The sequence below is a fragment of the Trachurus japonicus genome, chromosome 12 (assembly GCF_045865225.1).
Source record: "Trachurus japonicus isolate A0001 chromosome 12, Traja_1.0".
In the NCBI taxonomy this organism is placed as follows: Eukaryota; Metazoa; Chordata; class Actinopteri; order Carangiformes; family Carangidae; genus Trachurus; species Trachurus japonicus.
Genome location: NC_140918.1, coordinates 31,293,554 through 31,317,183, shown reverse-complemented (window position 1 = coordinate 31,317,183; position 23,630 = coordinate 31,293,554). Strand labels below are relative to the sequence as shown.

The following is a 23,630-nucleotide window of genomic DNA, read 5'->3' as shown; positions in this document are numbered from 1 at the left end:
AAACAATCAGACAATCAAAGACGCCTATGCCTTACCAAACATCGAGGAAGCCTTTTTCAGCACTCACAGGGTCGAAATGGTTCTCGGTCATGGATTTAAAATCCGGATATTATCAGGTCGAAGTTGAGGAGGAAGATAAGTATAAGACAGCATTCGTAACACCAATGGGGTTTTGGGAGTTTAACCGCATGCCCCAAGGGGTAACCAATGCCCCCAGCACGTTTCAACGTGTAATGGAGAAATGTGTGGGCAGTTTGAACCTCAACGAAGTTTTGGTCTTTTTAGATGACCTGATAGTTTTTTCTGCCACTCTCGAAGAGCATGAAGAACGCTTGATGCGTGTTCTCAGCAAACTCAGAGAATTTGGACTTAAACTCTCCCCCGAGAAAGTGCAGTTTTTTCAGGACATCAGTCAAATATCTGGGGCACGTGGTATCAGAGAGAGGGGTTGAGACAGACCCAGGAAAAATCACAGCTCTCACAACCTGGCCGAAACCAAAAAACATAAAGGAACTAAAGTCATTTCTGGGGTTCGCAGGGTATTATAGGAGGTTTATTAGGGATTACTCTAAAATAGCAAGGCCCCTAAACGACCTAACAGTAGGCTATCTACCTCCTAAAAAGTCTGCGAAGGCAAATTCAAAAAACACCCCTATGATTGACCCTAAGAAACCATTTGCTGATAAGTGGACCACAAAATGTGACGAGGCTTTTGATACACTCATTCACAAACTTACAACTGCACCTGTTCTGGGTTTTGCAGACGCTAAAAAACCTTACGTTCTGCATACAGATGCAAGTTTGCACGGTTTAGGTGCAGCTCTTTATCAAGAGCAGGGTGGCCAGTTACGAGTGATAGCTTTTGCAAGCAGGGGTCTGTCTAACTGTGAAAAACGTTACCCTACCCATAAACTCGAGTTTCTTGCCCTCAAGTGGGCGGTCACTGACAAGTTTTTTGACTATCTGTATGGGGCACAGTTTACAGTTGTTACCGATAACAATCCCTTAACATATGTCTTGACAACTGCTAGGCTGGATGCCGCAGGGCATCGGTGGTTGGCTGCTCTTTCAACCTTTGATTTCCATGTGCAATACAGAGCTGGGAAGAAAAATCAGGACGCGGATGGCCTTTCAAGAAGGCCACATCCTCAGGATGGGACAGATCTCACGTGTGTGGATGAGAACACCCGCATAGAGCAGTTCATATCCAGATTCGTCCTGGAGAAAGGAGAACCAGAAGTCTCTGCAGAGGTTGTAAAAGCTATCTGTCAGAAACATCTTACCACCGACACCCCAAACATACAACCTGACTTCTCTCTTGCGCCAGCTTCTGTTGAGTGCCTTGCTATGGATGTGGGCGCCATCCCACCTGAGTACAGCCATACTGACCTTTTCCCAGAGTCATGTTCCCTGCCTCGCATGTCCCATCAAGATTGGGCTCTTGAACAAAAAAAAGACACAGCTATTAGCAGAGTAATTTCTATTCTAAAAGGGGGTAGACGTCCTTCATACAGAGTAAGACAACGTGAGGACAGAGAGGTTCAGCTCATGTTACGCCTCTGGGGTCAGTTAGTCTTAAGGGATGAGGTACTCTACAGAAAACGAAAAGTTAATGGAGTGACCTCCTATCAGCTCATTCTCCCTCAAAGTTACAGGCAGCTAGCTTTAGAGGGCCTGCATGATGCCACAGGGCATATGGGTGTTGATCGCACCATGGATTTAGTGCGCACCCGCTTCTACTGGCCGCATATGCAGACTGATGTAAATGACAAAGTAAAAAAATGTGAGCGGTGTGTGAGACAAAAGGCCAGAGCTGAACGTAGTGCTCCCCTAGTGAATATTCAGACAAGCAGACCCCTTGAGTTAGTTTGTATTGATTACCTTTCATTAGAACCAGATGGGAGAGGAACAAAAGACATACTTGTTATCACCGACCATTTCACAAAGTACGCTGTAGCGGTTCCAACACCTGATCAGAAGGCAAAAACAGTTGCAAAGGCGTTGTGGAATCATTTCTTTATTCATTATGGATTCCCTGAACGGTTACATAGTGACCAGGGCCGGGACTTTGAGTCCACACTCATAAAAGAGCTCTGTAGTCTGCTAGGAATAAAGAAATCGCGCACAACACCATATCATCCACGCGGGAATCCCGTGGAGAGATTTAACAGGACACTCCTTGCCATGTTGGGTACCCTGCAGGAAGAGGACAAGGTGAAATGGAGAGACTTTGTGCAACCGTTAGTTCATGCATATAACTGCACTAAGCATGACACGACTGGATACTCACCATACCAACTGATGTTTGGGAGACAACCCAACTTGCCCATTGACATTGCTTTTGGACTCTGTGCTGAGGGAAAAGGAAAGGAGTCCCATGTCCAGTATGTCAAAAACCTCAGAGAAAGTCTCAGAGAGAGCTATCAGATAGCAGCTGATCACAGTGCAAAAAGTGCTCTCCACAACAAACAGCGGTTTGATCAAAAAGTCAGAGAGTCTAAGTTGGAAGCAGGAGATCGTGTTCTGGCAAAGAATGTGGGAATCCGTGGGAAGCACAAAATAGCCAACAAATGGAGTCAGACTGTTTACAGGATCATAAAGCAAGTGAAGGACTTACCTGTATATGTCATAGCACCATGTGACTCAGATGGCCCAGAGAGAGTGTTACACAGAGATTTGTTGTTGCCTTGTGGGTTCTTGCCTCCCGCAGCTACAGAGCCACAGCCAGAGCCACAGCCAGAGCCACAGCCACAGCCAGAGCCACAGCCCGAGCCCAAGAGACCAGCAAGGAAGGCTGGAGTTTCTGGTTTCAACAGTGTAACTGACAACAAAACTTATGGTGATGGAGAGTGTGAGGAGAATCAATTTGAATGTGAAAGTGAAAGTGATGCTTTTGACTACTACTACCCTGACTCTGCACCTACAGTTGACAGGAGTGCAACAGAAGAAGAGGAAGGAGAGATGGATGGTCTCCAGCAGTCAGTTGAGGCAACTGCATCCACAGAGCAGGGAGATACAGTTGTGGAAAACAGTCCTGTTGGAGGTAACATCCCAATTACCGCTGGAGATCTCTCTCCATCTGAGTCCACTCCAGAGAGTGGTGATGAGGAAGCACCGGAGGAGTCCGCTCTTAATCCAGAGGCCACGCCCTTTGAGCCACAAGGATTTGAGGAGATACCTGACAGCATAATAGCTGAGCCAGTGGCTGAGGCCGTAGGAACACAGGAGCCCCAAGAACTGGGGAAAACAGGAGAAGAGGGGAGTTCTCTGGCTTCTGATGAGGACGACAAAGAGGAAGCCGATCATGCAGAGATTGTGGAAAGGAGGTCCACAAGAGAAAGAGTCCCCCCTAAGAGACTGACTTATCCATCATTAGGTAACCCCTTAGTTGAAGTTATGCAGTCTTTATTAAGGGGATTAGATAAAGCATTTACTGAAGCTCTTACAGTTGATTCTATGCCATACATTTGTCAGTTACAGCCTAATGTGTCAGAGACAGTGTAAGAATGTTGAACATGCAGAGACGCATGTAAGGTCAGGAGGGGAGGATGTAGCCCCCATAAATTTAACATAGTGTATATGGTTTTAAGTGTTGTGATTTTTGCATGTAGTAGCATATAAATGTCCACAAGGTGGCGTATTACGCTCACCAGTGGGTCTAGAAATCAGCGGTAGAAATGAGGAAGAAGGAGGAAGTGAACAAAAACAAGATGAATGCAAGTGTGAATGCAGCTTTTCGTGAGCAGCGTGGAGTGAATGTTGATATATCCGTTAAGTTTTATGTTTTTGCTGTCCGAGAAAAGGTTAAAGTTGTTCGGGACGACGTTGTGTTGCCAGAAGATTAAGGAGGATAACTAACTAGTGTGTTTTGATGACTATTCTCCGGTGAGTGTGTTGTGTTTTCAGTGTTAGCTTTAACTGTGTTAGCCTGAGCTAATTTCAATGACCGTGAATGATGAAAAAACCAATCGGAGAAACGTGATGTGTTTGGAAAATGCATATCGCTGTTGATTTCAAGATGTGAAAGAAATACTGCTAACAGAAAAATAGCCTTTTAAGTTTTATTTTCTTGAAGGCATATATATGTATTCTGTTGTGACTGTGTGAAAAAAAGTAAAGATGAAAAAGATATCAGAGAAAAACGAGCTGTTAGGTTTTACTAATGCTGCATAGTTTAAAGAATCAATATGGACTTTAACTAAGGTTAAACTGTGCACTATGCAGGTTGGTTTTTTTTTTGTGGTTGACTTCTGAGAGGAGACAACGGCGACTCGCGGTGGGTTCAGCGGGTGAGCGGCAGCCAGGCCGCTAGTACAGCTGCAAGTGGAGCCACTCCGTGGATCGAGAAACAACAGGACAGCTTCAACTGGATTCCAGATAAGAAACTTGACAAAACAACATAAAAAGGGGGCCCCTACATAACTGAACTGAGACTGAACTAACCGAAAAGGAGACATTGAAACTTTTGACTTGACTAAACTGAACTTGAAAAGACTGCAACTGAACTGAAGGACTAATTTCCTTTTGTGAGGAAGATCCCACTTTACAGTGGAGGTGATTTCATTTAAGTTTATTATTTTCAGTACCCGGGTACAGTAATTTACATTGGCCAATTGAATCATTGTGTTTTCTTTCTTATTTGTGATATCTTACAGAGCTCTGAGGTAAACAGAGGTACATTTAATTTCACTTGAACTTGGTCTACTGTATTTGGTTTTATCATTTTGTCAAAGCATAACATAGAGGTGAATTAGACCTTATTGAGAGAAGTGTTTCTATTTCCTATGGTGAATAAATGCACCCAGTTATTGTCTAAATTTAACACTTGTGTTTTGCTTATTAATCCTCCAACTGAACTTAGAGCTTAGATATTGGTGTCATACTACTCCTCGGACTCACTACTCTTTCTATTAGTGTTACAATACCAATATCGAGGCACAGTCGAATTAAAGATTCTATGAAGGTGTGGTGACCTAAAAACTGTCATTGTATCATGAGAAGTTTCTAGTTTAATCCCAGACATTAGACGTCTGCCATTCTGCTCCACTTCCCATCTTACCGCTCTGTCTCTAGGGAAATCTCCAGGGACAGGGCGGACAGGGGACAGGCCACCAACAGCAGGGAGTTTCAACTCTTATTCACATACTTTCCCTTCAAGCAATAGTTCAACATTCTGGCAAATTCACCTATTGCCATAATCCCTATAGTAGGTTCATTACCTTTAATAGTCGGTGCAAGCTGTTTTTAGATCGGCGGGGCAAGGACGCAAACTGCTAAGCTAACGCAACACAGTATTATCGTACACAATCCAGCAACTCCAAAAGACTCTCGAGGACAAGTTGTGACCTGCACATTCACCACGCTATGAAATAATAACGTAAAATTATGTCACATTACGACACTTGAAGCAAATACTCAGAACAACTTACGTTACTGTCTGGAATGTAGTTCCGTTTACACATTTGCCTCGAAAACAACTCTGTTTCGTAATGTTCTGTTATTATCTCATAGCGTGGTGAATGTGCAGGTCATAACGTGTCCATGAGAGCGTTTTTGAGTTGTTGGATTGTGTATTTGAAGAGTTTGATGAGGGAAAGGCGAAAATACCGCTCACCTCCATTGTGTTCAATGAGCAGCTCGCGTCTCTGCTCCGCTGATCTCAAAACAACATGCACCGACATGCTGAACTATCCCTTTAACTTCATCTTGTGTCGTTGATAAAGCTCATTTGACTGTGAGACCGGTTGGTGAGACAGAGGGAGCCACAGACACAGTCAGTGCAGACAGACAGGCACGTGTGCTCTGTTTAACTCACATCCATAGGGACTGCTGCTGTTCAGGAGAAAAATGTCACCTTGCCTGAATGAACCTGATCCAGACTCTCTAGTAAACCATTGCCACCTGTCGCTCCTGTTATCTGATATACTTGATGACATTTGAGTCAAGCAACAGCAGTAAATAAAACCTCAAGTCTCACTGGAAAACAGGGATATCCTTCACTTAATTTTCATCCAGGTTAAAATGTCATATTTGTAAAGGTAGGCTACTATAACTGTGGTTTAATGCTGTCCTGAACCTGATGATTGAAGAGCTGGTGTAAACTCTGATGGTCAGTAGCCTATAGTGAGTCCTGTTTGATCCAGCGGTCTGGCTCAGCCTGTAATCTGGTTTCAGGGTAAAGGGAAACAGTTCCAGTCCTCCAGCTGCAGGGCTCAGCTCTGCTGTGGAGGATTGGATTACAACTCATCAGCACACACACAGGAAACACTGCCAGGAAACTTTGTGTGTCTTTTCTTATCTGTTCGTTTTCTTTCTTTCTTTCTTTTGTAGTGTATTACACTTTCTTTCTTTCTTTCTTTCTTTCTTTCTTTCTTTCCTCACTGTTAACTGTTCTTTCGTTCTAGTTTCTCTCTATCCTCTCCTGCCCCCCTCTCTGCCTCGCTCTACCTCACTCCACCTCTCTGTGTGAGTTAGTATCTCTTTTCTTTTCGCTCAGTGAGTCGCAGGAAATCCCATTGTAATGCTAAACTGATTTTCTAGAGAGAGGGAGAGAGAGACAGAGAGAGAGAGAGAGAGAGAGAGAGAGAGAGAGAGAGAGAGAGAGAGAGAGAGAGGTCAGTTTTTCTGTTTGGGAGCTCCCCTCCGTTCATTTGGACTTTTCTCTCCTCCAGTAAAACCAGTGGATAGTTTCGTGCTGTTCGTGCGGATCAGTCGCACTCAGGCGCTTCAGAAATGCACTTTGCAGGAAGCGCGGCTCGGTGCTCGGACACCTCCTCCTGCTTTCCTTGGTCTCAGCTAAGACTTCAATGAATGAGGGAAATGCGGTCGTGAAGGAAGGAGAACTCTTTTCTCCACTATCCTCCCCTCCCGGTCCGCCCGCCCGGCCGGCCGTAGCCGGCTGAAGACAGAGCAGCGATGCAGAGCGGCGCCGGCCACCGGGCGGGGGACGAGCCGGCGGACGGCGGCTGGGTGCTGGTGGAGGCCCGGCTGCAGGGCGCAGCACCCTGGGGCTTCACGCTGCAGGGCGGCCTGGAGCACGGAGCACCGCTCATCATCTCTAAGGTATGGGGGGGGGGAGAGTCACTGAGTGACACCGGGTCTGTGTCACCATCCTCTGCTGTGACAGTTTAACATGCACGGTCACTTCACTCAACTGAAGTTCAATAGGCTATGGACCTCACAGTGCTGGAGAGACCAGATAAAGTGGTTATTGACATAATAGGCCAGGCAAGGCAATTTTATTTGTATAGCCCGTTTTTACAAACAGTTTGTCTCAAAGGGCTTTACATGTCACCACAACAACATATCAGAAAGATCATGTTTGGTTAATGGTGTTTGAGGCTGATGCCAGTGACGGCAGCAGAAGTCAGATGTCCTTCAAGCTCATTGACAGTCAGAGTTTACAAGCCCAAACCACTGACTTCCACAAGCTATGAAAAATATAACAGATTCCTTTGTATCTGATAATACTTTCATTTAGGCTGCCGCTGCACTGTCAGTCTGCTCAAATAAGCATTCCATTTATTGTTAAAAGCTGTTATAATGATAAACTGACAGTACATTGTTTACATACTTGAATGATGGCCAGGCCTACCCAAATACACAACACTTGACAACTATTCACTGTAGCTGTATTGAGATCAGCCTCCACTGAATCAGGAGCCAAGCAAAGCTCCAGTTCTTGGTTCAGGGATCTTAGAGATATGTTTTGAACACTGATATGATATTATTATTACTGTGATTTATTATCCAGCATCTGTCAGCTTTTCACACTCAGATAGGCTGTTGGAAATGACACTATGAACCGTTTGACATATCTAGTCCTCTCAACCTCAGTATAATACCACAAATGACCCCCCCTCTGTCCTTCCAGTCACTGTGGCCTAATTTTATTAAAATGCAAATCAGCAGACTGGTGTGTGTGTGTGTGTGTGTGTGTGTGTGTGTGAGTGAGGATTCTTCTGGGACAGAGGCCAAACAGCTATGAAACAGGACAGGAATGGGAATGATGCTTTTCCTGGGTGCTATGCAGACTTGCTCACAGCATTGTTCTGTACTGTGTCTGTGTGTAGATGTGTTTTATCACACTGCTTTACAACTGCTTGATTCCCGACTGTCTGTCAGGCTGTCTGTCAGCTCCACAGTTCCTTTGTCTTTCAGGGTCTGTGTATTTCACTATCTGTCATTCTCTTGAATGAACCTTTCACGTATCTATTATCTCTCTTTGTGCTCGAACGCTGCTTTACATCATCACCTATACTGTTTCAATAGAGTTTTATCTACAGATTTTAATTTATGAGGTTTTTAGATGGATTATAATAGACCACATTTCACCCCCAGTTTGTTTGTCATCAGTGCACTGCAGGTCTTGTGGTTCTGAGGCAGCCCAGACATTTCTGTTGATCCAGGCTCCACATAACACGTTCAAAAGATTGAATGAGTTTTAAATGTGAATGTCTCATAACTGGTGTCTAGAGCTGCAACAGTTAATCGATGAATTGAACAATAATCGATTATTAAATTAATGTAAACTATTTTGATAATCGAATAATCGGTTTGAGTTTTTTAAAGAAAAAAAGTCAAAATTCTCTGATTCCAGCTTCTTAAATGTGAATATTTCTGGTTTCTTTGTTCCTTTATGACAATAAACCGAGTCTCTCTTTGATTTGTGGACAAAACAAGACATTTGAGGACGTCGTCTGGTGGTTTGAGAAACTGATTGATGTTTTTTAAACTTTTATTGACTGAACAACTAATCGATTAATCGTTTAAATAATCGTCAGATTAACCTATAATGAAAATAATCGTTATAGTTGCAGGCAGCCCTACTGGTATCCAAATGAAGTTGAAGAGTAAAGATGTAAACAAACTCCCCTTTATGAACATCTGCACTAGCTCTACTTTAATCTACTCCTCTCACTGTAACTGTGCAGAGATTGGCTCACAATCATAACAGTGGCAGTAAATTATGAGTGCTAAAATTTCACATTTCACATTTCACATTAATATTGATGGACTACTAATGATTTTCACTTGCACACATTGAAATCCTAACCCCTGAACCAACACCCTGTGCTTTCCTGGAATTGTTTTGAGTCATCAGAGTATCAAATCTTTCCAGACCCTCCTCTCATTCTGCAGAAGACTAGGTTAGAGCAGCACAGCTCCTTAAGGCCGGGAACAGACTGGATGCGTGGTGTAGGCGCGGCTGCTGTGGAACTCGCTGCACATGTCAAGGGATTAGAGCGTTTGTTGCAGTTGTAGTCTCTGTTTTTCAGACATGTGGCTCTGTAATCCACACTTAGTCACTTTTAGCTTTATTATTATGTGTGATCAGTTCACCACCTGCACCATGCTTAAGCGGAATATTTGTGTTAATATAAGTCTTAAATAGTTATATCTTCCGACAGCAATCACTTCTATAGAGTGTTTGGTCTGAAACACGGGTCTGTCAGTCACTCTGCTCTGCTGTAAGCCGAGGAGAAAACTTTCCTTGTATCCTACAACCTTTATCCAATGAGGAGAGAGAACGGCATAAAGGGGCAGTCCTCTCTGTGTGTGCAGCCAAGGGATGCGCGTGAATGTGGTGACGTAGGGACGAGGGCGGGGACTGCTAACTCCATCGACTGACAGGAAGTTAGCCAAAACGACCGGATCGCTTACTTTTGCTTTAAATTGAGGCCATAATAAAGGATGTATAATGACATGCACGTTTGTATCCCTCCTTTCTGTGGCCTAACTACCAGTGCTGTCAGACTAATATGTTGTTTCCTCTAATATTTCATGGTGGAAGACAAATGTGCACGTTTAATAGGTAAACATGAGATTAGAAATTAAAAGTTACATGGAAGTTTACTCTCTTCTCTAAACTGAAACAAAAATGGCCCTGAAGCCCCCCCCCCGGAATACAGCTGTGATCATGTCACAGGGAGTTCAGTTCTTCTTAACTCTACTTTTTTCAATTTTTCTACTGAATGCCTGTTAGTGATGCTCAGCCACAGCTCTAAAGCCAGGACCCTGAGCCATGCTCTTGGCTTGTGCCATCTTGCCTGTTGTGGCCATGTTTGTCTATAAGTTTTATTTTTATAAGCTGAATCCAAACCAACTGAATCAAGCAACAGAGTAACCTCGCCTAATTCTTGTAACTTCCTAATGGTCATCTTGTTTTCCTCCTTGGAAGATTTTGGATAACTTTAGAGTCATCAGGTGTCAGTCGACGGGCTTTTGTCCCTCATTCATCATAAACACAGATTACTGTACAGCTGACAGATTCCTGCACTTTCTGTCAAGTTGTTTTAACTTGGAGGGCAATCAGCTCCTACTGTAGGAATGGTATGACAGGAAATATTAATGATTGACTTTTTCAAACTTTGGTATACCTGGTAATGGGTAACTGGCCCATGCCTATTCACAGAGGCATCATAATCCATGAAAGTAATGGAAATAGATTATGCACAAATAGAAAAACAGACACTACTTCCCTATGTCAACAACAGTTGTTAATACTGAGACTTGACATTAAGTGGTAGCACAACACCACACACCACAGTGCAGATTCATGTGCACTCTATCAGAGCTCAAATACCAAAGTGTGACACAAAATGGACTGATATGGCCAATGAAACACAGGAAGATGAAAACCTGAGGAGAGGGATGGAACAGATGAAGTCACCTGGTGAAGCTGGATAAGCCATACCAGTACTTCTAGGGAGAGTTACTTCCATGAGATCACAAATGCTGACACGACAAGCAGTAGGAACCATGGAGAAAGGCTGTAATTAACCAGTTTGAACTGAAAGGCAGGGTCTTTTGGCTGCTAATGGATTATTATTCAAATTACCCAGAATTCTCAAAGTTGTCAGGCGCACTTGTAGAGCAGGCAAATCGAGCCGTGTCCTAATTTCATTTAGAAATACCCATTTTCAAAACAAAAAAATGTTGGCCACCAAGCACATGGACCTGTTATCCACATGCTGTTACTCAGGTATTAGAAGTCAGATTCATCCTAACCTCAAACTCAAACCAGGAATCCTGAATATGGGCAGAGACAAGGTGGATGATAGGACATATAGGACATTTTGACCAAGTTACTTCCAAACAGTAGATGGTAGAAGTGTAACAGTAGAAGACTGACTTCCTCAAGACACATTATTTTCTGTTTGACCAGATAGAGTTAAGCTTTCCAGACAGACTGGGACTCCTGCATTCTTTTACACTCATGGCTACAGCCTTACACCCCACCTCCTCAGGGAAACAACTTGTCTTCATGTAAAATGCTGTATTTCTGTAAGAGATATTATCTGGAGCAGCTCAACAAACACAGAGCAGAGGGATGTTGTGGTTCTGGCTACATTATAATTCACAACCTAGGACAACGCCGACACATTGTGAGTTTTAGAATTTCTTTTAATGAAATGAAATCAGAGATAATGAACGGTGTAAAGGGGGGGTTAGGAGGTCTTCAGCCAGGCAGTGGAGACTCTGAGTGGGGGTTCTGCCTCCGGTGGTTCGTCGTGCCCGGGCTGAAGTTAACCCCCAAAGAGTCATTGTTAAATTAAACACAATCGTGAGTGGGTTTGATGCAGATCGCTTAGGTTGTTGCGGATGTAAGTGTGGTATGCCTGAGAAGACCAATGCCCCATGATCTGAATCGTGTGCTCAGATATTCCTTGGCTGGCAGCCGTGGATGCTGCGCCGATGCGAAAAGAGTGGGGTGAATAATGTTCGGAGGCAATGCCTGAGACGCGTGAGGCGATGCCTGAGACATCAGCCAATGGCAGAGCTGTAGTGTAGCTCTGAGCAGCTTGCAGCTCTGCTCCGCCGTTCTAAAAAAAACTTGCACCGACAATTAGGGTAACAAACCTACTCCTAAAACTATAGGGATTATGGCAATTGGCCAATTTGCCAAAATGTTGAACTATCCCTTTAATAATCCACCACATACATTACATGTTGGAATCCAGTCTGAGCTGGTGAAGTTGGTGCAGACACATTTTGACAATCTGTCGGGATTTGATTGAGTTTATCTGAGAGAACAAGACAATGTGACCTTAAAGTGGGAGAACACACACACACACACACACACACACACACACACACACACACACACACACACACACAGACAGTGTGATAAATGGATAAACAAAGACACACACTGCACTGACAGGCTGCTAAGAGGCATCACTATCAGCTCTGATAAAGTCAGGACTGGAGTCACGTCCTTCCTCTGTTCCCCTGGTTAGTTTGAGTTTTCCTGTTTCATTTTGAAAATCCTCTCGTGTCTTCTTCCTGACTCGTTGTGTCTAGCTTTGTCTGTGTCCCACACCTGTGTCTCATTTGTAACTGACCTCTGTCTTTTGAGTCTGCCGGGTCTACCTTGTCTCATCATGTCCTGTTCTCTCCCTCCTGTGTGTTTTTCCTCCCTGTGCTCTTCCTGGTCAGTCTGTGGTTTTCCTTTGTGTCTCTTGGTTCTTTTGATGTAACCTTAGTGGTTTGGTTGTAGACCCCTTTTGTGTTTCTCTTTTTGTGATGTCTGGGATTTAATACCCACTGACCTTTTTTGGGGGGGATTTCACATTTGGATAAGTGGAGACCTTTTTGAGTTGTTGTCCCTTCTCTCTTAATAAATTACTCTGAACTCACTCTCTCATGTTTGTGTCTGCATCTGGGTCCTGTGTTTCTCCTCAAACCGCGACAGTATGAGTCTTAGTTGAGTCATGACATACTTTTAAATCCTTTGTGGCTCCTTCCTTTGAAATGGACCGCAGTGCAGTTTCTCAATTCTAGACCGTGACCATTCACCTTAACATTTAAAATGACAAAGCGTACAGTGGCTGATAAGAATTCATTATTTGTAGAAATTCACACATTTAGGCAGATTTGTTTTCTAAACGATTCTGATTTGAACTCAGAATTTAAAGTCAGCACTCTGAGGTCAAAAGGTCAGGGTTTTGAGAGAGTAGAAAAGAGATAGGCTTCTGAGTTCAAAGTTGGAAATAGATTCTTAAACCCTATTCGCATGGGATTAGTATTACCTGGGGACGTCTGGTACCGGTAATTTGTAAATGACCCCCCCACGTCTGTGTTTCTTACGGTGCATTCACACGGATACACACACACATTGCAGCAGTAAAATCAGTGACACGTCTACTTTATTTACACTGTAACATTGTGTGTGTTAATGTGTGTGTGCAGGTAGAGGAGGATGGGAAGGCCGACCGTTTGGAGCAGCCTCTGCTGGCGGGGGATGAAATCATCATCATCAATGACGTAGAGCTGACTGGATTCAGACAGGAGGCCATCGCTCTGGTCAAAGGATCGCACAAGACTCTGACGCTCACTGTTCGCAGGTAAAGAACCATAACCTCATTAACACCAAAGTAAAGCTGACTGATACTGCTGAAGATCCTGTAGAGAGAATTTACAGTTTTGTTTAAGACAACACACACACACATATACAGTACAGAAGAATTTCTAAAAGAAAAAAAACAAAACACTGAACTATGTGGTACTGAACAGTAGAATTTGACAGTTAAACTGTATTTCATCATTCCTGAGTTGAGGGATTGGAGAACGGGTGATGCTCTTGGTGGTTCCTTACTTAGCATATCCCTCCCTAATGGTATAGAACGGTATAGAAATGTGTAAACCACGAGCATCAGTGGTTTTTCTACTCATTTTTCAAATAGTGCTGGTCAAATTATGGGTCGTTATGATGAGCAGAGGAAGAGGCAGATTGCTTTTGTAAAATGCTGAGATGGATTCAACAAGGCCATGTGTCTGAATGTGGCATACACTGGTCTAAATTGACTTAATACCCAATAATCCATAGAGTGTGTATAATATAATTTTGGTCATTTAGCAAGTCTTTTTGGTTCCCAACTCAGAAGATGACCTGAATCAGTGGATGCTGCATTGTGAAATGTCCCAGTTAGATCCATGCCAATATGGAAAGAGCCCTTGGACTGGTTGGTTGGTTCACCAAGTGACATCTCTCCAAGTGAATTGGGCCTTTATCCAGTCTAGTACAATGTCATGAGTCCAGGCATTGGGTTGTAGTGATCCACTTGGGACACAGTTCTCAGAACCAACATATCGGTGAGTTATTGTGTCACAACTCTGCACAGCATGTTCCTAATCAGTGAGATACATAATACAGTGACATGCAAAAGTTTGGGCACCCATGGTCCACATGTCTGTTAATGTGAACAGTTGAGTAAGTGGAAGATGAAATGATCTCTAAAAGACATAAAGTTAAACAAGAAACACTCTTTTGCAATATTTTCAGCAATATCAGTGTATTATTTAAGTTTTCTACAGTTTTACAGTGAAACGGGGAAACAAAGCAGCAGCCTGCAAAAGAATGAGAAACCCAGGAAACTTGAGCTCTCACATACTGTAACTTTGACCAAGGTATCAGACCAGATATTTACTATTGACACACTGTGATAGTTTCCAAAGGGGGGGGGGGGCTCTCTGTGTGTGCAGCCAAGTGATGCGCGTGAATGTGATGACGTAGGGACGAGGGCGGGGTCTGCTAACTCCATTGGCTGACAAGAAGTTCGCCAAAACGACCGGATCGCTTACTTCTGCTTTAACCAATGAAGAATAAGGAGGAAGGAAGGAAAGAGGCCACGTCACTATGCTGTGGCAGTGTCTCAGGTGGCAGAGCATGTCGTCCAGTGATCGGAGGGTTGGCGGTTGGCGGTCTGTCCCAGTCGCTGTCGTAGTGTCCATGGGCAAGACACCTTACCCACCTTGCCCTATTTGGATGTGTATGAATGTTTGGTGTTGGTCGAGGTTTGGCAGGAATTGGCAGCCACGCAGCTGTTTCTACAGACGTAGCTTAGCACTAGAGATTAGGGATGGGTATCGAAAACCGGTTCCTCTTCGGAACCGGTTCCAACTTGGATCAATTCCTGGAATCGTGTGCGTGTCTGCTTTAACGATTCCCTTATCGATTCCGTTTGGTTCAGAAACTCGCGCATTAATTGATTAATGACGTTACGTAACGTTCCGTTAAAATCAATCTTCATTATAAATGAGGGTGCTTAGTGTTTATATCCACGTGTCACCGTTTGTTCTCCCAAAATAAAGTTAGTGGCGTGTCTGTGTGGAGCGGAGCTGCTGACAGATGCAGCTGACAGTGACGTTTCTTCATCACTAACCTGTGAGCCAGAGCCTCCCTCCGGTCCTCCCTCCCTCACGCCGTGAGGACAGGTCAACGTCTCCTGAACAGGCTACATGTCTATTCTTTGTGTTTTTCTCTCTTCATTTCCAACCACCTCGTTTCAGGTTTTGCTCGTAGCCAGGTGAAACGGTGCGCCGTGTGTCTTTTCTCTTGCGCGCTCTCTCTCTTTCGCTCGCTCACTCGCTCACTCCGCATAAAAACGAACGTTATGAAAACAATAACTAGTGAGAAGATACAGATGCATAAAAACCATGTAATGGAAACATTGTTAAATTCCTCCTGTGAGCACAGCTGGCCCACAGCCACAGTGGTCTAGTGTTAACCTGTCCAGGCAGGTCGGTCCTGTCTACTTTTTTAATGTCAGAGCCATTAATGCAGTGTTTTCAACCTTGGGGTTGGGACCCCATGTGGGGTCGCCTGGAATTCAAATGGGATCGCCTTAAATGTCTAGTAATTGATTAATTTTTTTTTTTTAACTAATTATTTTTCACAATCTTAAACAACTATATTCTTTATACATTCACTTTCTTGAATATAAATCAAGATAAAATAAAATGCAGCATATACAAATATCTGAGCTTGCTCATCTTGATTGAGGGTCACCAGAAATTTGTGATGTCAAAAGGGGTCATGAGCCAAAAAAGGTTGGGAACCACTGCATTAATGCAAACAAACCCATTTCTCTTTTATTCCCTCACCCAATGAGAATCGATAAGAGAATCGATAAGGAATCGAATCGATAAGCAATATCGATAATGGAATCGGAATCGCTAAATTCTTATCAATACCCATCCCTACTAGAGATGTGCACGGTTACCCGGGTACTCAAGTACCCGAGTAGGCAATCTGCTAATCGGTTATGAATTATTACCCGGTTAACCTAGGATTAAAAAAACGGCACGTTAGAGTGCAGTCTAGCATCAGATTAAACTACATTATCATGCCATGGTTCAGCTTTTTCGTAGTGTTAAATAGTTTCGGATCAAGCAACATGAATTTTTGCTGTGTAAAATAATTTTTGGATTGAGCCTTGAACTTTCAAACCTTTTACAAGAATCTGTGATGGTTCCCTTGGGGTGAGCTGTAGGGAGGGAGACGACAGGTGTCATCAAGTCTGTTAGAAAATAGACTTTCAGCCTACAAGCATCCTGAAATATTCCCAGTTATTTCCTGAGACGATGCGAGGCAGAGAGGAGCGTAGGCACCAAAATGTAGTGTGGACTAATAAATAAGCACCGCTAATGACTGGGGAAAAAAAAGGTTTTCTCCTCAGAGGCAGCTGCGGCATAAAGATACACATGCCCCATATGTGCATCTTCAACTCCAGTCTCTACTCTTATTATCCACCTGATATTTTGTCTGACAACGCTGTGTGTCGGTCCATGCCTATGTTCCCACAGCCTTATGTTCCCACAGTCCTATGTTCCCACAGCCTTATGTTCCCACATTTCTAAGATTTTTCTCAAAATTAGGCCCTATGTTCCCACTGGACTGTCTCTACCTATCTGGACTCTGTCTATCTGGCCTGTCTAGCCTCTACCGGGTCTTTTTACTAAACTTAACCAACTCTTTTCTTCATTGCCTAAACCCAACCAATGGTGGGACCAAAGGGCTGTGGGAACATTGGGCCTAATTTTCAGTGACAACAAAAGTTAGAAATGTGGGAACATAAGGCTGTGGGAACATAGGGCTGTGGGAACATAGGAATGACCCCGTGTCGGGCAATACTCTGTCAATGCGGACAGAGCGCATTTATGCTCCAGCTGCGCTCTGTCCGTCAGACACGACCTCATTCTATTTTATTAAAGTAATCGGTTACCCGGGTAAGACCAGGTTAGGTTACTACCTCTTATGAAGAGGAGATGCTCGGGCATGAAGGCAGCACAGGACATGGCAACCCAGCCCCTGTGTGGGAGAGCAGGCCCTGTAGGTGCTGGGCCTGCTGCTCTGTCTGGGCGTGCACTGCCTCCAAATGCGTCTATTCACCTATTCAGATCCTCTGTCATAAATCTGGGACGGACAGATGGCATCTGGAGGTTTTACAGTGGATGTTTGTTTTGTCAGACAGACAGTCAGTATTCTGTTGAGCAGGTTTGGCTGCCATGTCCTCTCCCGCTCTTCACCGCTCTCAGTATTTGCACACGCTTTATTTAGTTTAGTTGTGATTGTGTGACTCAGACAGAATGCAAAACTGACCACAGAAAACAACACCTGTCCCTCCTCATTCTGTTCTGGTGAGCAGTTTGCTAAATAAAGTTTTCCAGCTTGTTCTAAATCTAATGTATTGGTTTCTTCCTGTATTTTGTTGTTGTTTTTTTCAGAAGTGGTGGTGCACACATAGGCCTATTGGTACAGAGTCTTTGAATAAACTTTGAGAGATAACTCAGAACTATGAATCACAGCGCAGGAGGGTGAGAGAGATAAGAGCTGAGCAGAGATTGAAGCAGGAAATGAGTCATGATGTCACAATGCTGTGTGGAGTTAGTCCGTGTTAGTGTGTGTGTATGTGTGTGTGGGTCAGGATGTCATGCATACAGTATGTGTGTACTGAGATGATGATAGTTGGGTACAGTGATCCGTATGATGTTCTTGTCCGCTTTCATTGTCATGGTGACAGGAACTTTAACTTGCTTCGTCCTGGTTGTGGTGTAACATGACTGTGAGTTATTCTCCTGTGTGAGTTTTTTCTTATTTGCAGTGAGGTACAGTAGGCCTGACACAACCAATGCAGGAGAACTAATAACTTTAAAATTGACCCTTCAAAGGGAGGAGAAATGAAGGAGGAGGGAAAAAAGAGAGGTTTTTTCTGTTTTATTTATTTAACTGTCTTTGGTTGGCTGCTTTTTTTTCTCCTTTCAATCAATTAATTAAGTTTTTCGGCTGCTGTGTTGCAGTGTTAGGTTCTTCCTGTCTTGTGCTGTGTCATGTCTTTATGTTTGCCACTTGTATTGCACAATAAAGAATTAAAAAAACCCAATAAAATGTATGTATCTTTATCCATTCAGTTTTTAAATGAACAAATTAAAATGTAAATAATAAAACAGGTCAGTCAAAACCTGAAATGCACTTAGTGATAAATGAAGGTCAAGTGGAATGTGAAGCTCTGTCGTCTTGCTACGTCTTCTTTCATTCATCTCCCGTGACGCTGCTTTTGTGCTCTTTTGTCGCTAGTTGACGCAACCGAGCCGAATGAATGTTTGAGTTTCTCTGCTCAAAAGAGATGAGGAGGAAGTCATTACAGGGACAGACTGCCACAATGCTGTCTCCTAGGCAACAGCTTAGTGTGCGTATCTCAGAGAGAGTGTTCTTGTGTTTAAACATAGCGAGGAGGACTGAGATCCATTGACAGTGGATTGGCACCTTTTCACTGTAGAACAGAACTGAGCAGAATGTATGTCAACTTCAGTATATTACAAATATGTTACTGTCTATGTGACCTCTTTGTGACCCCAGAGAGAATATGCATCATTATTCTAATTATTATTAAAGGGATAGTTCAACATTTTGGCAAATTCGTCCATTGCCATAATCCCTCTAGTCATAGGAGAAGGTTAATTACCTTTAATTGTCAGTGCATATTGGTTTGAGATCTGTGGAGCAGAGACGCAAGCTGCTCAGGTAACAGTACATACAGTAGTCCCCTGTCCCTCATCAAACTCAACAAATACACAATCCAACAACTCCAAAACACTCTGGTGGACAAGTTGTGACCTGCACATTCACCACGCTATGAGATAATAATGTAACATTACGAGACAGAGTTGTTTTAGAGGTAAATGCATAGCCGGAACTACATTTCAGACATGGCTGCTGGGCGGAGTGATTTCACAAGCAAAAGTAGGCCTAATTCCGAGTATTTGCTTCGTGTGTCGTAATGTTACATAATTATATATGATTATTTCATGGCGTGGTGAATGTGCAGGTCACAACTTGCAAAGAGTTGTTGGATTGTGTATTTGATGAGTTTGATGAGGGACAGGGGACCTGTACCGTTCACCTCCATTATGTTCCCTGAGCAGCTCGCGTCTCTGCCCCGCCGATCTCAAAACAACATGCACTGACAAATAAAGGTAATGAACCTACTGCTATGACTATAGGGATTATGGCAATGGGTGGATTTGCCCAAATTATGAACTATCCCTTTAAAATTATTCTTATTCCTAACACAGTATTATTAAAGCCCTGTTTAGTCTTTTGTGCCAGTGTGTGTGTGTGTGTGTGTGCTGTTTCTCTTCTGGAGCTGAGTTGAGCAACAGGTGCAGTTCACTGTGAGGCTGTGTGCTTGACTTCCTGTTCCAATATTCAAATCCTCAGGAGGATAAACACGGTGACCTCACACACCCTCGTCATATGGGATGGTAGCTGTGTTCACAAAAAGAGAATTCTTTTTTTTTTCCTCCATACTTTTGATATTCCCCTTATGTCTGTGGTTTTTGTGAAGCCACTGCAGACACAGCAAAGTTTTGACAACAGACCTGAGATCCAGTTGAGGAGGTGATCGATTCAGACTCTACTGTTAAGTAGCTGGAAGTCATCAGGTGAGCTCAGTGCCAGGTTAAAGGTACAAGGAGGAAAGTGTGTGTGTGTGTGTGTGTGTGTGTGTGTGTGTGTGTGTGTGTGTGTGTGTGTGTGTGTGTGTGTGTGTGTGTGTGTGTGTGTGTGTGTGTGTGTGTGTGTGTGAGTGTGAGTGTGAGTGTGAGTGATGAGATGGAAAGTGGCAACATGGCCCCTCCTGGTGATTTCACTGTGTTGTGGCTGCTTCACATTCCTGCAACCAGCTCTTCAGGTTTCATGTTAATGAGCCTTTATTTGTGTATCTGTGTGTGTGTGTGTGTGCGTGCGTGCGTGCATGTGTGTTTTTGTGTGTGTATGGAATGCCTTCAGTGAATGATATAAGCCTGGGTGTGTCTGTTTTCTGTGAAGTTGTGTATTGTGTTCTTTATTCATCTCATCCCTAAAGATAATCCATAATGATGCGGCTCTGTGGGATGCAGATGTTATTATGACAGTACAGTATGATTTACTGTATAAACTCTGATGTTAACAGCATCTTTTGGTCATTGAATCACAGTAAAACTGCATCTCTCAATCAATAAATGCAGAAACAATTATAATACTTTAAATGTATAGGACCTGGCCAGATGGGTGTGCGTTTATTTTATTTTATTTTTTGAAGTTTGTTTTTTTTTACCAGTGATTCTCTCTGTATCAGTTTTGCCAAATTAAAGGAGAATTACGGTCATTTTCTAAGTAACACTCTACAACTCTAGGTCCCTGAGTGCGACCATAGGAAAAAATCTGAGAAAAATATGTGCAGCTACGACCTAGCTCTCCTCCTGCTAGCTGCACTACACTGCAGGTAAACAGTGAAGTAATGGGGGCAATTCTTCTAACCGCGACTTTGGCCTCTATATAATGCTCAAAATATCACTACACAAACATGCTTTGCAACATCCTTACCACACAACACTGAGTGTGTATAACTCCGTTAATATGAGAGATCAGTGCTACATGTGTGTTTTTATCACGTACCTCTGTTTACTCTAACTTCCTGGGTAGACCTTACTAGTCGACTGTGGAGCTCAAGACTGTTTCCATATCAACAAAGACAAAAACGCGAGGAAAACATGGTTTTTTGGATGGGAAGAAAGCAGTTTTATTCAGCCAAATCATTTTTTCCCTCCTAAATCCATGTTTTCCTCACATTTTAGTCTTGTAACAGTCCCGAGCTCAACAGTCGACTAGTAAGGTCTACCCTGGAAGCTAGAGTGAACAGAGGTACGTGATAAAAACACGTTACTTTGCTGTTTAACTGCAGTGTAGCACAGCTAGCAGGAGGAGAGCTAGGTCTGGTCTGCACAGATTTTTCTCAGATTTTTTCCTATGGTCGCACTCGGGGACCTAGAGCTGTAGAGCGTAATTTAGAAAATTACGCTTAATTTTCCTTTAAGTTAAATGCCTAACTGTACCTTTGCCTCGTCCCTTGACATTACATTATCTTTACAGTCTGTTCGCTGCACATCATACATGAGCTAATATTCCTCCACACATTCCACAAGAGGTAGTAGTTTGACCTGAGGAGAAAGTGTTGGATGGTTCAGGCAGCTTTGAATTGTCCCTTTAACACATTAAAGTAAGTTCACACATTAAACAGCGTTCTGGCCCATAGAGACTACTGTTACAATGTGTGGCTGATGTGAATGACGGTGAAGTGTCAACTTAGATATGTGATACCTGGCATGACGTGTGTATTATTTCTGCTGACTCACTGTAACAGTCCAGACTTTCTGGAACATTGTACAGCGAGGGACACAGCAGCCTCCCCTCCTCTCCAGGACAAAGAAAATATTTAAATGCTGTCAATCATTTTTTTTTTTGAATAGAAGATGTAATGAACCTGCAATAACCGTTTCTTTTATTTGGCCTCTGGGCAGACATTTGTGAACGTAACTGAACATTGGCATCAATGTTTTGATAGAGGTGGGGAAATAAATAACTTTCAATGTCAATAATGAAAGTCTGGGATTCTGTGAACTGTGAATGTCTAATTTCATCACTTTGAGAAGAATATGTCCCGGTGCCTCCAGCTTCACTTGTCCCCATTAGAGTGGAAAAGACATGAAAGATCAATGTATGAATCAACACTGGATTATGCAAATGTGGATTGAATATTAATAGGAGCACTGATTTTTTTTTAACCCAGTGGAACAAGGACTGCTGTCTTCAGCTGCAGCTAACAGGCTGTTTACCACTTAACCATAGGTGGGCCAGAAGAAGACTGGACTTTTAAAATTAGATACGATCAATCAATCAAATATGAATCAGTACAATTTATCTGAAAAACAGGACATGTAAAAGGATCATCCACCACTTGTAAAAAAAAAAAAAACTCAGTGCAGTGAAGTTAAGAACTCACTAAAACCAGTTTCATGTCCTGTCTCTCTTCAGGGAGCTTCAACCAGCGTACGTCCAGGAGTTTGGAACTTCACCTCCTTCGCTCCCTGCTCTTCCTCCCTCTTCTTCTTCTCCACCTCCTCTCTCTTCTACACCAACACCACGGCAACAACTAACACCATCGCCATCCCACAACAGCAGAACATGTTCAGCAGGAGAGGTTCAACTGCGCATCAAGAACAGGTAGGAGACTGGCAGTGACCTGGAGGTTAGAGTCATAGTCTGAGACCAACCAAGGTGACAGTGTTTTAAATTACATCACTGTGTGTGCACAGCATGTCTCCTCTCAACAGACTCCTGTCAATCAGACAACTCTGAATTGTAGTTTAAATCTTAAAGGGATACTTCAATATTTTGGAAAATTGGCCCATTGCCATAATCCCTATAGTCTTAGCAGTAGGTTTCTTACCTTTAATTGTCAGTGCAAGCTGTTTTCGATCGGTGGGGCAGAGCCGTAAGCTGCTCAGAGCTAAGCTATTGGGGCATATGGTATTTCCACGGTTCCCCCATCAAACTCATCAAATACACAATCCAAGAATTCCAAAACGCTCTGGTGGACAAGTTGTGACCTGCACATTCACCACGCTAATATCATATTAAAAGCCCCTGAAATGAGCATAATAGGTCCTCTTTAAGTTAATCAGCAACTCATTATCAGGCTAAAGCCCATAGGTATGTGGGAGGTCAGTGGACCTGCCGGGCTTGGGTTGGTTTGGGCTGGGCCTGGTCTACACTGTTCCCTTCCTTGCAGTTGCCTTGTCAATGCTTAGCTACTGTAACTTGGCCTGTTAAAGCAGAAGTAAGTGGTCCGGTCGTTTTGGCTAATGCTGCGTTCCAGGCAGGCTTTTGAAATCGTAAATTACAGCTTCATGTCACAACTTACGACTTTGTAGCGTTCCAGGCAACCCACTTGTGTTTTTCCGACCTGTTTTACCGGTGAAAGTCACTATAACGGCCACTCGTAACTTCCGACCGGTGAACTCGTACCAGATCGAACTGGTACCACTTCACGGTCGGAAAAATACAAGTTACGAGTTGCCTTGAACGCACCATAACAGTCCTCATCCCTACGTCACCAAATTCACGGCGTCCCTTGGCTGCACACACAGCCCTGCATGCCGTTCTCTCTCCTCATTGGATAAAAACTGTAGGATACGATAAATGTTTTCTCCTCCTCCTGCTCAGAGCAGAGCAGAGGGACTGACAGACCCGTGTTTCAGTCCAAACACTCTATATAAGTGATTGCTGTCGGAAGATATAACTATTTAAGACTTATATTAACACAAATATATCACTTACTTCTGCTTTAAGGCCCAGTCAGTAATTTTCCATTTTATTGTTTTATTAATTTGTGTAGCCTTGTGTTAGCATCTCTGTGCTGGCCTTCATTTAGTGGAGTTTCCAACCCAGCAGCCTCAGTAAATACTAAAGATAGAGACATTCAGCGTTTGCTGTAAAAGGGTAAAAGCCATCACAGTAGACTGCT

General features: G+C 43.3%; 1 long non-coding RNA gene across 1 annotated transcript; it reads left to right on the top strand.

Annotated features, from left to right (window-relative positions):
* Window positions 1-6,948: 6,948 nt before the first annotated feature.
* Window positions 6,949-22,304, top strand: LOC146977810 (uncharacterized). The gene is made up of 3 exons (XR_015037219.1): window positions 6,949-7,062; window positions 13,195-13,349; window positions 22,139-22,304. It is a non-coding gene; the product is annotated as an uncharacterized LOC146977810 (long non-coding RNA).
* The last annotated feature ends 1,326 nt before the right edge of the window (window positions 22,305-23,630 follow it).